Source organism: Bubalus kerabau, chromosome 3 (genome assembly GCF_029407905.1).
Source record: "Bubalus kerabau isolate K-KA32 ecotype Philippines breed swamp buffalo chromosome 3, PCC_UOA_SB_1v2, whole genome shotgun sequence".
NCBI lineage: Eukaryota > Metazoa > Chordata > Mammalia > Artiodactyla > Bovidae > Bubalus > Bubalus kerabau.
The window spans coordinates 50,663,592-50,677,429 of NC_073626.1; the positions used below are offsets into that span (position 1 = coordinate 50,663,592).

At 43.5% G+C, this 13,838-nt stretch overlaps 1 long non-coding RNA gene across 1 annotated transcript; it reads right to left on the reverse strand.

Moving 5' to 3' along the window:
• Positions 1-587: 587 nt before the first annotated feature.
• Positions 588-8,984, reverse strand: LOC129647657 (uncharacterized). Its single transcript, XR_008712417.1, has 3 exons — positions 8,918-8,984; positions 8,391-8,586; positions 588-781 (listed from the first exon to the last, which is right to left on the reverse strand). It is a non-coding gene; the product is annotated as an uncharacterized LOC129647657 (long non-coding RNA).
• Between the last annotated feature and the right edge of the window lie 4,854 nt (positions 8,985-13,838).

Sequence of the window (13,838 nt, forward strand, 5' to 3'; positions counted from 1 at the left end):
CCAAAGGCCAGTCATTGCATTCGTCATCGTCAAGGCTCTTGTCTCCTTTGCAAAACTTCTTAAATCACCACTGCTCTGTACATTCATTAGCAATTCCTGGACCAAATGAATTGTTTATGTTCTGAGTTGTCTCAGCTGCTTTACAACTCATTCTGAACTCAAATAAGCAAATAGCTCAAATTTGCCTTTTGTCTAAAATTATTTCTATCATCTAAAATAGATATAAGATAAACAGCAAGTAATAAGTCATTGATGACTCAGGTGGTAAAATATCTGCCTGGAATGTAGGAGACCCCAGTTTGATCTCTGGGTTGGGAAGACATCCTGGAGAGTGAAATGGCTACCAACTCTATTATTATTTCTTTAAGAATTCCATGGAATTCTGGCTAGCTACAGGGCATGGGGTCGTGAAGCATTGTACAGGACTGAGTGACTAACACACTTTCAGTAAGTCATTAGCAAAAATACATAAAGTGAGAAATCGTGAGCTGTTTACTTTGGGGCAAAATGAGAATTGTAGCCTGGGAAACTGTAATAGAAAGCACAGCATTGGAAAGAGACAAGCAGCACTTGAAGAGGCAGAACAGCAGGGTTTATTCAGCACTGGTGAGGGCTCAGTGGAGTCTTCTCCAAAAGCTGAGCACCCAGGCTGTGGTCTGGGTATCTTTTATACACCATGAACTTCCTGCTCAAACAGCTCAGATCCCTCCCTTCCCCCAGGTAGCCCAAGTTTCCTCGGATGTAGATCACAGACGTGGGAGCAGCGATTGATGGGCAGTAGCTGTTAACACAAAATAAAGGAAGAGTAAGCAAAAGGTTGTTACTTTAACTGGGAGTTTTTCTCTCACTCCTATCTTATTCCCCACTCTTGATGTTTAGGGTGCATCTGCAGCCTTCAGAGAACATTATCTTCTGGTAATTTCTGGTATCCCTTTAAAAGCAACACCTGGGTAGCCATTCTCCATTTGACATCTGTCTCTATGAACCCTGTTACAGCTCTGATTAGGAGGGGTATGAGGCAGGAAACAAGCAGACATCCAGAGAGTATGACTATGACCATCCCAATCATTGTTTTAAACCCTCTAGCCAAGAAAACCATCCTCCAAAGAGGTCATCTCTATCCCATCCCTTCCAGGTCTGAAACAGAACATGGACAATCTTCCTGATATTGTTAGCTATGTCTTCACAGCTTTTCAATTATCATCTATTTGGATACAACAGCCAGTTTGGTTGAATTTCCCACAAACTCCTCCTTCTTCTGCTAGGAGGTAGTCTAGTGCTAACCGATTTTGATAGATGGCAGTCCTCATCTGGGATTTTTGCCATGACAACAGTTCCAGTTTCATTAGTTATATTCTCAAGTACTGCCTGCAGTTGGATTATTCAGTTGAGCATGTTAATGGCGATCCTGTGTACTCAACTCCCATCTTGTGCCCATGTAGCCAGACCATAATATTGGATTATCTGTTGGAGGGGGCACTCATCTTTGCCCCAGTTTTGTTTTCCCCTTAGTTTGAGAGATCATTTTTCTCTATGTCTGAGGTTGTTGTAGATTGGGATGCCCAGTGTGTCTCCTTGTGAGTCAGATAAGAGAAAAAAACCTGGCTGAATTACTGCTATGGTACAGGTCCTTTCCCATCTGGATGGGAGCCAAGGGTAGGTCTTTCTCCCACAAATCCAAAAAAGCCCCTCTGGGGCCTGCCGTAAGTCTGGATTTGTGGAGTTAAGATGGTTCCAATATGGGCTAATGCCTGGGATTGCAAGAAAGGGGTTAATATCAGGTTGATTTCCTGTACAGTTCTGCACTAGAATCCTGGAGGTGGAGTTGAAGGGAATGCAAGTGTGATTTCCATTCCCTCCTTTTGGGGGAGCCCAATGCCAGATTGGGGCCCCTGTCCACCACAAAAGGCTCTTACTGGTATCATTATAGATCAGGGCTCTTCTGCATTTTATCTCTCCGGCCCGGGTATAATTTATCCATTCTCAGCTTAGACATTCTTTGCCCACTGTCTCCATGGACAGGGTCCAACTCTGAATAGGACCCTCTGCTTGCCTGCTAATTTTTAGATTCCACTGGAATAGCAGAAAGGTATCCCATCCAGTACCATTCTGGGGCCATGATTCACTCATCAGGGCCTCTCCACAAACCCAGCAGCTAGTGACATTTAATTACTAGGCCATCTCCTCAGCTAGATGGATAAGAAGTTTATTTCCAATAGTGGACATTTATAACTTTTTTAAAAAATTAATTTATTTTTAATTGAATGAATTTGCTTTATGATATTAGCCATATATATACACATATGTACCCTCTCTCTTGAACCTCCTTCCCACCTCCCATCCTTTGCCACCCTGCTACATTGTTACAAAACCCCAGTTTGTATTCCCTGAGGCATATAGAAAATTTCCATTGGATATCTATTTTACACATGGTAGGGTATATGCTTCCATGCTCCTCTCTCCATTCATCTCATCTTCTCCTTCCTCCATCTGCCCCTGCTCATGTCCATAAGTCTGTTCTCTATGTCTGTGACTAGATTTATTTAGCTTGAAATCTTTATTTCTTCAGATGCTTTGAGTCTTAATTGCAGCATGCAGGATCTTTGTAACATTCTACAGGATCTTTCATTGCAGCATACCAAGACTCTAGTTGTGGAATGTGAGGTCAGCAGCTGCAACATATGGGTTCCAGAGCAAAAGGCTTCAGTAGTTGTGGCACAAGGGCTCTTTGGTTGTGCTGTGTAGGCTTAGTTGCTCTGCGGCATGTGGGATCTTAGTTTCCTTTCCAGGGATTGAACTTGCATCCCCTGGACTGCATGTTGGATTCCTAACCACTTGACCACCAAGGAAGAACCCTTGCAACTTTAAATTTTAAAGTTGTGCTAAATAAGTTAAATGATGAAAGTATACCTAGGTCATTGAATACCTAAGTCATTCCCTAATAAAATAAGATACTTAAACATTAGTTAATGATTATTGGCTTTCTTTAACAGAGGAACAAAACCAAATATTTGGTACCACATAAAGATATTTTCTATAAAAAGAGCACAGTTCTTTAGAAATTATTGCTGGTATTTATGTTTGTCAATTTACAGAATGAAAATGTAAATGACAGTTCATAATTGCCTAGTTCTTAGTCTTCACTAGAAAGTAAGGTTTTAACAGTTGTGGATTCTAACTTAAACATGTAATTAAAGCTACTAGAAATAATAAATGAAACATTTCAGTATATATAGTAGCAAAATAAGAAGTGTGTTTTCAGTAAAAGAAGGTATGGGGAACGGAGTTGCATTTTGTTAAGGGAAAAGAAACCTGAATATTCACTAGAAGGTCCAATGCTGAAGCCCCAACACCCCACCCACCCAACGTGAAGAGCCAGTTTACTGGAAAAGACCCTGATGCTGGGAAAGACCGAGGGCAGGAGAAGCAGGTGACAGAGGATGAGATGGCTGGATGGCACCACCAACCCAATGGACACGAGCCCGAGCAAACTCTTGGAGACAGTGAAAGACAAGAAGGTCTGGTGTGCTGCAGTTCATGGTGTTGCAGAGAAGGACAAGACCTGGTGACCCAATAACAAAGGGAAAATAAAGTAATTTTTGTCCTGGAGCTGGTTGTTTCTGGGTAGGGAAGAAAATAAGGGGCAGGGCTTCCTTGGTGGTTGAGTGGTCAAGAATCTGCCCTGCAATGCCAGGGACTTGGGTTTGATCCCTGGTCTGGGAAGATCCCACATGCTACAGAGCAACCAAGCCTGTGTACCACTAACTTATCTTTGAGGGAGGCTCAAAGCTGATTGTATAGTCCAGTGGATCACAGCTTTGGAACTGATGCCAATGAGTCTGGCTTGGTTACTTGGGCCTTTGCCATTTGACCACCTCTTGGACCATTTCTTTCCTAGCCTGGTCCTGACCACCCCCCCACCCCCACCCCTCTTTGCATCTGACATCTCAAAATGAGTCTGTCAAGTCCAGCAGGTCATCTATCTTGGGGTGCCATAGCACGTTAGACCATTCATACTGTGGGCTCTAATTTTTCCCTTCCAGTAATGTTTCCCTTCCCTACTGCATGAGGAAGCTGAACTATAACATGCAGCCAATTGATATGTATTGTAAGTGAATCCTCAGATCCATTTTCTCTCATGGTAGAGATATTTCATACATTCAGAACAATCATCCTAACTCTCGGATGAGGAGAGGATTTTATAGCTTAACAGAATTATAAGGCAAAAATAGACTGTTTTTACATTTAAGCTGATCACAGTAGGAAGATACTCCAAAAAACAAGAACTATTGAAAAGTAGACAAAGCAGAGGGAGAGTTTTGGATACAAGTCAACTCCAGGGGAGACAGAGAGTAAAGCCCTATTCCTAATAAGATGAGTAGGGGGGGTCCCAGTCCACTTACTAACCAGTATATTTGCCTTTTGTCTGTCTTGTTGGTTCCTCAAGTTTCAGCCGTGCATTGACTGACCAGCTTCCAGGGTGGCCAGAGCAGAGCTTTGGGGTGGTTGCTTCCTTCTTCACAAAGTTAGGCACAGGGGTTCCTCTGGACTGAGGGCCATTTCCCATTTTTCTCAGCTATTGGTTGGACTTGCAGGTTTGACTCTGGAGTAATGGATCCAAGCGTCTATTCCCGCCACCTTGAGAGCAGTGGGGGTAGTTAATATTGCAGAATAGGGCCCTTTTCACGTGGGTTTTAAAGGCTCTTTTTTCCAACCTTTTACCCAAACCTGGTCCCCTGGTTAGTGGGGATGTACTGTTATGCCTACAGATATGGGTATTCTATCAATTGCCCTTTTAAGTATCTGAGAGATTGTGTATCCTAACCCTTGTAGCTGCCTATATAAGTGCAAGTTTCCCAGTTCTCTGGTGTCTCCCTTCAAGTTGACTAGCAGGGGTGGTCGTCCATACAGGATTTCAAAGGGTGAAAACCCTATCCCTGCCCACGCTGAACACCTTACCTTTAAGTGGGCCACAGGTAACATGTCTACCCAAGATAGACAAGATAAGCTGGTCTTCTGGTATAGTTTTGCTAGGGTTTGTTTGAGGGTTCAATTCAAGAGTTCCACTTTCCCTGAGCTCTGGGGACAGTAGGCAGTATGCAATTTCTACCAGATCTTCAAAGCCCTTGCCACCATTGTACTGTCTTGGCTACAAATGCCAGGCCATTGTCCGACCTTGTGGTCAGAGGCATTCCGTATCTGGGAACAATGACTTTCAGGAGTGCCCTTTTCTTAGATACCTGGTACCCAGCTTCCATTAAAAAGGAGAGGAGGGACTTTGTTCCTTCTAGGCATCGAGCCTGTGTTGTGCTGGCCAGCAGAAGTTCATTGATGTATTACAACAGGACACAGTCTAACTCCTGTCCAGGAAATTTAGCCAAGTTGGTGGCCAACGCTCCACTGAAGAGAGTAGAGGAGTTCTTGAACCCCTGAGGAAGCCTTGTCCAAGTGAGCTGTTCCTTGTTTCCCATGTGTGGATTTTCCCATTCAAAGGCAAATAGTGGTTGACTGACTGGTGCAACCAAGAGTCAGAAGAAGACATCTTTCAAGTCCAAGCAAGTAAACCATTTGGCTGTGGAAGGCATCAGTCCTAGTAAGCTGTACGGATTAGGCACTGCTAGGTGCAGAGTAATCGTTGCCTCGTTTACAGCTCCTAAGTCCTGAACCGGACGGCAGTCATGTGTCCCTGGCTTCTTTACGGGTAGTGATGAGGTGTTCCAGGGTGACTGGCATTTCCTCAGAGGTTCATTTTGGAGTAGTCTGTCTAAATGAGCCTTGATTCCTATTTGGGCCTCCCGGGGAATCAGATACTGTCGTAATTTTACAAGCTGAGCTCCCAGATCAATCAGGATGGGAGCATGGTGTTTTGCCAGACCCAGAGGATTTCCCTTGGCCCAAACTAGTGGGTTCTCAGTCTCTAATTTAGGAGGAATGGTCTCTTATCCTGGAGGGGAGGAATACAGACATTATTCTTCTTCTCTCCTTACAATGAGAGTTATAATCAAGGAGAATGGCAGTCCTGCCAGCTTTAGCTGATCCATCAGCAGAAAAGAAATTTGTGTCCCCATCTTAGCAAGCAGGTCACTTCCTATCAAAGGGACAGGGCAGTTGGGCAGGTAGAGGAATCCATGCACTACCTCATGCCCCCCCACACCAAGTCAGCATTGTCAAGGACCACAAAATGGTCTGCGGCTCTCCCACAGGTCTGTGCCTGTGGCCCTGATGATGGTAGTTTCTTTTCCCAAGAGGGGGGCTATTTGTTGGGTGACCACTGAATGCTCAGGGCCTGTGTCCACCATAAAGTCCATTGGATGGCCTGTACTTGAATTCTGACCATGGGCTCTCAGGGGCCCAGTTTGAGAGAGCCTTGTCCTCTCTAGTTGGATTCTGTTACAGTTAGCCTGATCAGATTAGCACTGGGTGGCTTGGGACAATATCAGCTCAGTGGGCCTGCCTCTTTGGTTTTCTTCTCAGGGAGACTGGGACACTAATTTTTGCAGTGCCCCCCTTCCTTTCAAAAGGCATACTCATCATGGCTGAGGGGAATTCTCCTTTTCAGATCTGGGCCCCTTGCCTTAATAGGAGTGCAGGTTTTGAGAGGGCAGCTGCCAAGAGTGTGGCTTTTTGCTTCATCTCCTTTTCTGCTTCTTGACATGCTGTTTGATCTTGATTGACAGACTTTATTGGTTATTTCTAGCAGTTCTATGGCATTTTTACCGGCAAACCCTTCTAACTTCTATAATTCCTTTGGATGTCTGATTAGGCCTGTCCTACAAAGGCTGCATTTATCATACATTGATTTTTCAGGAGCTCCAGGATCAAAAGAGGTGAAGACCTGGAAGGCCTCACACAGCTTTTTGTAGAAATTGGCTGGGCTTTTATCTGGTTTTTGTAGTACCTCAGTGGTCTTAGCCATGTTAGTAAGCTTCTTAGCCCTGTTTTACCCCTTGTAAGAGGGCCTGTTGATACCTATCCAACTGGTTTCTTCCCCCCTTGGTATTGGGGTCCAGTGAGGCTCTTTCTTCAGGAAGTTCTCCTGAGCCCAGTTCTCTGCATCTAATTGACCCCCTGGGGCATTGGCCTGGAGCCATTTTTAAGCCTCTGTCATGACTCATTTGCACTCCTCTGTATTGAATAGGGTGAGGAGAAGCTGCCTACCCAGTGGCAGTCTGCTCAGGTGGAGCAGTGGGTCTGGAAGATGGATTCTAAGAGATCAACTAGTGCTTGGGGCTTTTCAGAGTATGAGGGGGTGTGATGTTTCCAGTTAAGGAGATCAGTCATGGAGAAAGGCTGGTAGTAAAAAATGGGTTCCCCATCTTGTAGGAGCCCATTGGCAGCAACACTGTGGCCCTTGAGTTTTTCATAAGCACATTTGTAGTGCTCAGGCAACTGCTCCCTAAGCCAACTGGAGGCATCTACCCATCAGTTCTGGGATGGCTGGCCATGGGGGCACAATAGCTTTGGGAGCATCAAGAGGAAGAAGTGAAATGGAAGGCAGTGGATTGTATGATAAATGTGGATCTGCTGCTATCAGTAGAGGAGTCATGGGGATATAAGGTAGGGGCTTTGGAGGCATTTCTTCAGCCTCACCCTGGAAGATAGGTGGTTCCTTCTCTTGGTGCGAGGTCCTTTCCTTCATTTGAGCTACTAGGACCTTACACTGTCCCTGACTTGTGGCAAAGAATCAAACCCAAAGGGGTCTTAACTGGGCAATTTCCAAACATTAATTGATACATGAGACTTGGTGTGGGTGGCTGGGGTCTCCCATTATAACTCTGCACTGTTCAGACAGTGGGCACATCTAAGGTTCCTTCTGAGGGCCATCTGTCCCTGAAGGAGGGCCACTCCAGGGTACAAAGAATGTGCAGTTTTTCAGGACTCAATTTTACACCATAATCCCCAGAAAATCCTTTATTAAAATTCTTAGCCATACACTCTAAGACAGTGGATTTAGAAGTCCAATTGCCCATTACGTGAAAGTCCCCACCCTGAGGGAGTGTCACACAATGAAACAAAGAGAGGCACTCACTGCCTGGCCACTCCCCTTATGGAGATTTAGACACCTCTTTGCATTGGCTGGTCAGTACAAACTGCAGACCAGGACCAGACTTGCAAGGAGGGATTAAATCCCCTAGAGGCTGGTGCTGCCCTGAGCCATATGAGGTTGTCATGGAACTTTAGGTTAGGACCTACTCAAGCTTCAAAGTCTGAAGATGGTGGAGCATGGGCTCTCCCTGCTCAGTCACTCTTTCACACACACGCCAGAATTGACAGACCACCTGAGAGAACAAATCTTATTCTGAGTGACTCTCCAGTCACTGGGAGGTGATCAGTTTCCCCTTCCATCATATGGCAGGTCCTGACTTGAGCAAATGTCCTGGGGCACTCACCTGTCTGACGTCCTGTGTCCTGCTTCTGCTCTCCTGAGCCCATTCAGGAAGCCTTATGGGCTGAGGCCAGTGCAGCTCGAGTGAGAGTTGGAATCCAGCAAATGCCAGGTGGCACCTATCTGTCACCATGTCAGTGGCCATGGCTTTCTCTGGTACTCCAACAATTGTAGCACAGCTTGGTTGTTGACTTGACTTTCTGGCCAATACACCAGAAACCGTGGTGTGGGAAAGAGACAAGTGGCACTCAAAGATTTAGAACAACAGGGTTTATTCAGCACCAGCACAGGCTCAGAGGAGTTGCCTCCAAAGGCTGAGTGCTCTGGATATCTTTTATATACCATAAACTTCCCACTCAAACAACTCAGATCCCTCCCCTCCCCAGGTAGCCCAAGTTCCTCAGTTGTAAGAGTAACCAAGATCACAGACACAGAAGCAGTAATTGATGAGCAGAAGCTGTTAACACAAGATAAAGGAAGGGAAAGCAAAGGGTTGTTAATGTTAATTGGGGGCTTTGATCTCACTCTTACCTCAAAACAGCACCTCAGATAGTTCTGAGAAACTGCTCCAAAAAGATAGTGGCAGAAGGTCAATATATGTGATTTTGGTAAAGGGAGAATTTACACAATCAAGCACTTATCTTACAAAAGGTTTTCTGCTAGTCATGAGTTGATGTCACTATGAGGGGATTTAGTGCTTTTCTAGATATGAGGGGAGATACAAAGATTGGGATTATGAAGTCAGTTCCTGAAAATATCTAACTATCTAAAGACCCATTCCACCAATTTTTCTGGAGCACAAAGTGCCTTATTCTCAACCCTGAAGTCCCTTCAGGGCATATCACAGGTCAACAGCTGCAGAGGTAGATGGCAAATGCCCTTGGCAAGTACCAATTTGTAGTTGACATCCATTAAGCCCCTCAACATCTTAATCACAATTGTTCTAAATTCCTAGCCTGATAATTTCAATATTCCTGCCATATGTGAATTTTGTCCTGATGTTTGTTCTGTCTTTTGAAACTGTGTGTGTGTGTGTGTGTGTGCGCTTCTTAAGTATGGCTTGAAGTGTTTTTTTTTTTTTTTTTTTTTATAACTGGATGTAATGTACCGGGTGAAATAAACTGATATAATTGGCCTTTATTAGTAATGTGGTGATAAGGTGCAGGGGGAGGGGAATTGTTCTATATTTTGTGAGTAGCTCTCTTTAGTAAGCCATGAACTGTGACTTTTTCACACATACTCCTCATTCTTGTTCTTGGTTCTCTCCCCCTCACATCCCTCTTTGATGGAACAAGAGAGTTAGAGGGACTAGAGTTGGGTTATTTTCTTTCCCTTAGTTCTGTGAGGCTCTGCTAAACCTTCAGCAAGTTAGGCTCTGGTTTAATAGTTTCTCTTAAGGGCAGGAATTTGGAACAGATTACTCTGGTTTATTTCAGAATGGTTCCACTCCCCCTCTTTCCAGAAACACAAAGGGATTTTTATCCAGTATTCACTGTGAGAACCTGCTCAAGTTCCTAGAGGTAAAACAACAAAAGTGTGGAAGCCTCCAATGACAGGTAATCTGAAGTTTTATGTCTCAGACTTCTGCATGCTAAGCTTACAGCAGAGGGTCAGTTATAGCTATTTCCCTACCAAGGTGATGGGTCCTGTGGAGATTTAATGCTTTGGTTAAGTCACCATTCTTCTAATTGACCTGTTTGTCTCTAACTTGCAGAACTGTGGTTTACCCATAACTCAGCCTCTCTATGGGTTTGATAGAAATTGATTTTTTTTTTTTCAGTTTGTTTAGCTTTTTACTTGTTAGTGTAACATGGTAATGTCCATCTTCTTACACACTAGGTTGGAAACTGGAAGTTTCAGACACATTTTAAGAGTAGTAATATGTATACATTTTTCTTCAAAATTTTAAGTAATCAATCTCTCCTTTTGCAGCTCAGTTCAGTGCTCAGTTGTGTCCAATTCTTTGCAACCCCATGGACTGCAGTATGCAGGCTTCCCTGTCCATCACCAAATCCTGGAGCTTGCTCGAACTCATGTCCATTGAGTCAGTGATGCCATCCAACCATCTCATCCTCTTTCATCCCCTTCTACTCCTGCCTTCAATCTTTCCCAGCATCAGGGTTTTTTTTCAATGAGTCAGTTCTTTGCTGATGTTTTTCTGGAAATACAAACTTTTTCTGGAATTCTCTTGCTTTTTCTATGATCCAGTGGATTGTTGGCAATTTAAGCTCTGATTCCTCTGCCTTTTCTAAATCCAGCTTGAACATCTGGAAATTCTCTGTTTACATACTGTTTAAGAATAACTTGGAGAATTTTGAGCATTACTTTGCTATCATGTGAGATGAGTGCAATTGTGCAGTAGTTTGAACATTCTTTGGCATTGCCTTTCTTTGGGATTGGAATGAAAACTGACATTTTCCTGTCTGGTGACCACTGCTGAGTTTTCCAACTTTGCTGACATATTGAGTGCAGCACTTTCACAGCATAATCTTTTAGGATTTGAAATAACTCACCTGGAATTCCATCACCTAGACTAGCTTTGTTCATAGTGATGCTTCCTAAGGCCCACTTGACTTTGCATTCCAGGACATTTGGCACTAGGTGAGTGATCACACCATCGTGGTTATCTGGGTCATGAAAATCTTTTTTGTACAGTTCTTCTGTGTATTCTTGATACCTCTTCTTAGTATTTTCTACTTCTGTTAGGTCTATACCATTTCTATCCTTTATTTTGCCCCTCTTTGCATTAACTGTTCCCTTGGTATCTCTAAATTTGATGAGATCTTCAAGAAATTTCTAATCTTCATCATTCTATTGCTTTCCTCTATTTCTTTGCATTAATTAGTGAGGAAGGCTTTCCTATCTTTCCTGCTATTCTTTGGAACTCTGTATTCAGACAGATATATCTTTCCTTTTCTCCTTTGCCTTTCACTTATCTTCTTTTCTCAACTATTTGTAAGGCCACCTCAGACAACCATTTTGCCTTTTTGCATTTCTTTTTCCTGGGTTGGTTTTGATCACTGCTTCCTGTACAATGTTACAAACCTCTGTCCATAGTTCTTTAGGCACTCAATCTATCAGATCTAATGCCTCAAACCTATTTCTCACTTCCACTGTATAATCGTAAGGGATTTGATTTAGGTCATACCTGAATGGTCTAGTGGTTTTCCCACTTTCTTCAATTTAAGTCTGAATTTAGCAATAAGGAGTTCATGATCTGAGCCACAGTTCTCTCCCTGTCTTGTTTTTGCTGACTGTATAGTTTCTTCATCTTTGGCTGCAAAAACTATAATGATTTCATTATTCACCATCTGGTGATGTCCATGTGTAGAGTCTTCTCTTGTGTGGTTGGAAGAGGGTGTTTGCTATGATCAGTGCATTTTCATGGCAAAACTCTGTTACCCTTCGCCCTGCTTCATTTTGTACTATAAGGACAAACTTGCCTGTTACTCCAGGTATCTCCTCACTTCCCACTTTTGCATTCCAGTCCTCTATGATGAAAAGGACATCTTTTTCTGGTGTTAGTTCTAGAAGGTCTTGTAGGTCTTCAGAGAACCATTCAACTTCAGCTTCTTCAGCATTACTGGCTGGGGCATATACTTGGATTACTGTGATATTGAATGACTTGCCTTGGAAACAAATAGAGATCATTCTGTTGTTTTTGAGATTGCATCCAAGTACTGCATTTCAGACTCTTTTGTTGACTATGAGGTCTACTCCATTTCTTTTAAGGGATTCTTGCCCAGAGTAGTAGATATAATGATCATCTGAATCAAATTCACCCATTCTGTTCCATTTTAGTTCTTTGATTTCTAAAATGTTGATGTTCACTCTTGCCATTTCCTGTTTGACCACTTTCAGTTTACCTTGATTCATGGACTTAACATTCCAGGTTCCTAAGCTATATTGTTCTTTAGAGCATTGGACTATGCTATCATCACCAGTTACATCCATAGCTGGGAAATGTTTTTGCTTTGGCTCGGTCTCTTCATTCTTTCTGGAGCTATTTCTCCACTCTTCTCCAGTAGTATATTGGACACCGATAGCCCTGGGGAGTTCATCTTTCAATGTCATATCTTTTTGTCTTTTCGTACTATTCATGGGGTTCTCAAGGCAAGAATACTGAAGTGGTTTGTCATTCCCTTCTTCAGTGGACCACGTTTTTTCAGAACTCTCCACCGTGACCCATCCATCTTGGGTGGCCCTACACAGCATGGCTCAGAGTTTCATTGAATTAGACAAGGCTGTGATCCATGTGATCAGTTTGGCTAGTTTTCTGTGATTGTGGTTTTCATTTTGTGTGACCTCTGAGGGATAAGGATGAAGTTTGTGGAAACTCTCTGATGAAAGGGACTGGCTGTGGGAGAATCTGGGTCTTGTTCTGATGACCATGCTCAGTACATCTTTAATCCAATTTTCTGTTGATGGGTGGAGCTGTGGGCCCTTCCTGCTTTTTGGCCTGAGACCAAACTATAGTAGAGGCAATGGTGGTAATGGAGACCTCCTTCAAAAAAACTTATGACAGCACTATTTTATTCAGTGCTCCTGACCCTGCTGCAGGCCACTCTCAACCCATGCCTCCACTGGAGACTCCTGGACACTTACAGGCAAGTCTGGGCCAGTCTATTGTGGGTCACTACTCCTTTCTCTTGGGTCTTGGTGCTCACAAGATTCCGTTTGTGCCCTCCAAGAATCTGTATCCCCAGTCCTGTGGAAGTTCTCTAATCAAATCCCACCGGCTACCAGTCACATTCCCTGGGGCTTCTCAGCCCTTTGCTGGATCTCCAGGTTGAGAAATCTGTTGTGAGTCTTAGAACTTTCATAACAGTGTGAGAACTTGTTTGGTATAATTGTTCTCCAGTTTGTGGGTTGTCTACTCGGTGACTCTGGGATGAGGCTAATGACGACCTCCTCCAAAGGATTTATGCCACATGGTGTGCCTCTTAGGTGTGCTGCAGCCAGAGCTCCTGTCCCTGTGGCAGGCCACTGCTGACCCATGCTTCCACAGGAGACATGCAAACACTCAAAGGCAGCTCTGCCTTATCTCTGTGGGATCTCTGGGTCTTGATGCATGAAAGGCTTTATTTGAGCCCTAGTGGATATGGGGTTTTGATTCTAAAAGCAATTTCACCCCCCCACCACCACCACCATCTTGTTGGGGCTTATCCTTTGGCCTTGGACATGGGGTATCTTTTATTTGTAGGATCCAACTTTCTCCTGTCGATGGTTCTTCAGCAGGGACTTGCAATTTTGGAGTTCTCACAGAAGATGAGTGCACATCCTTCTACTCTGCTATCTTGGACTTTTGCTGCTATATATATTTAAACTAAATAATCTGTTTTAAATTTCTGTACTAGCCTACAAATCATCTTTTAATTTTATATAGAGGTATAATTTACACACTTAAAATCCTGAGATCTTACATGTTCTCTTTTGATGAATTGTAACATTT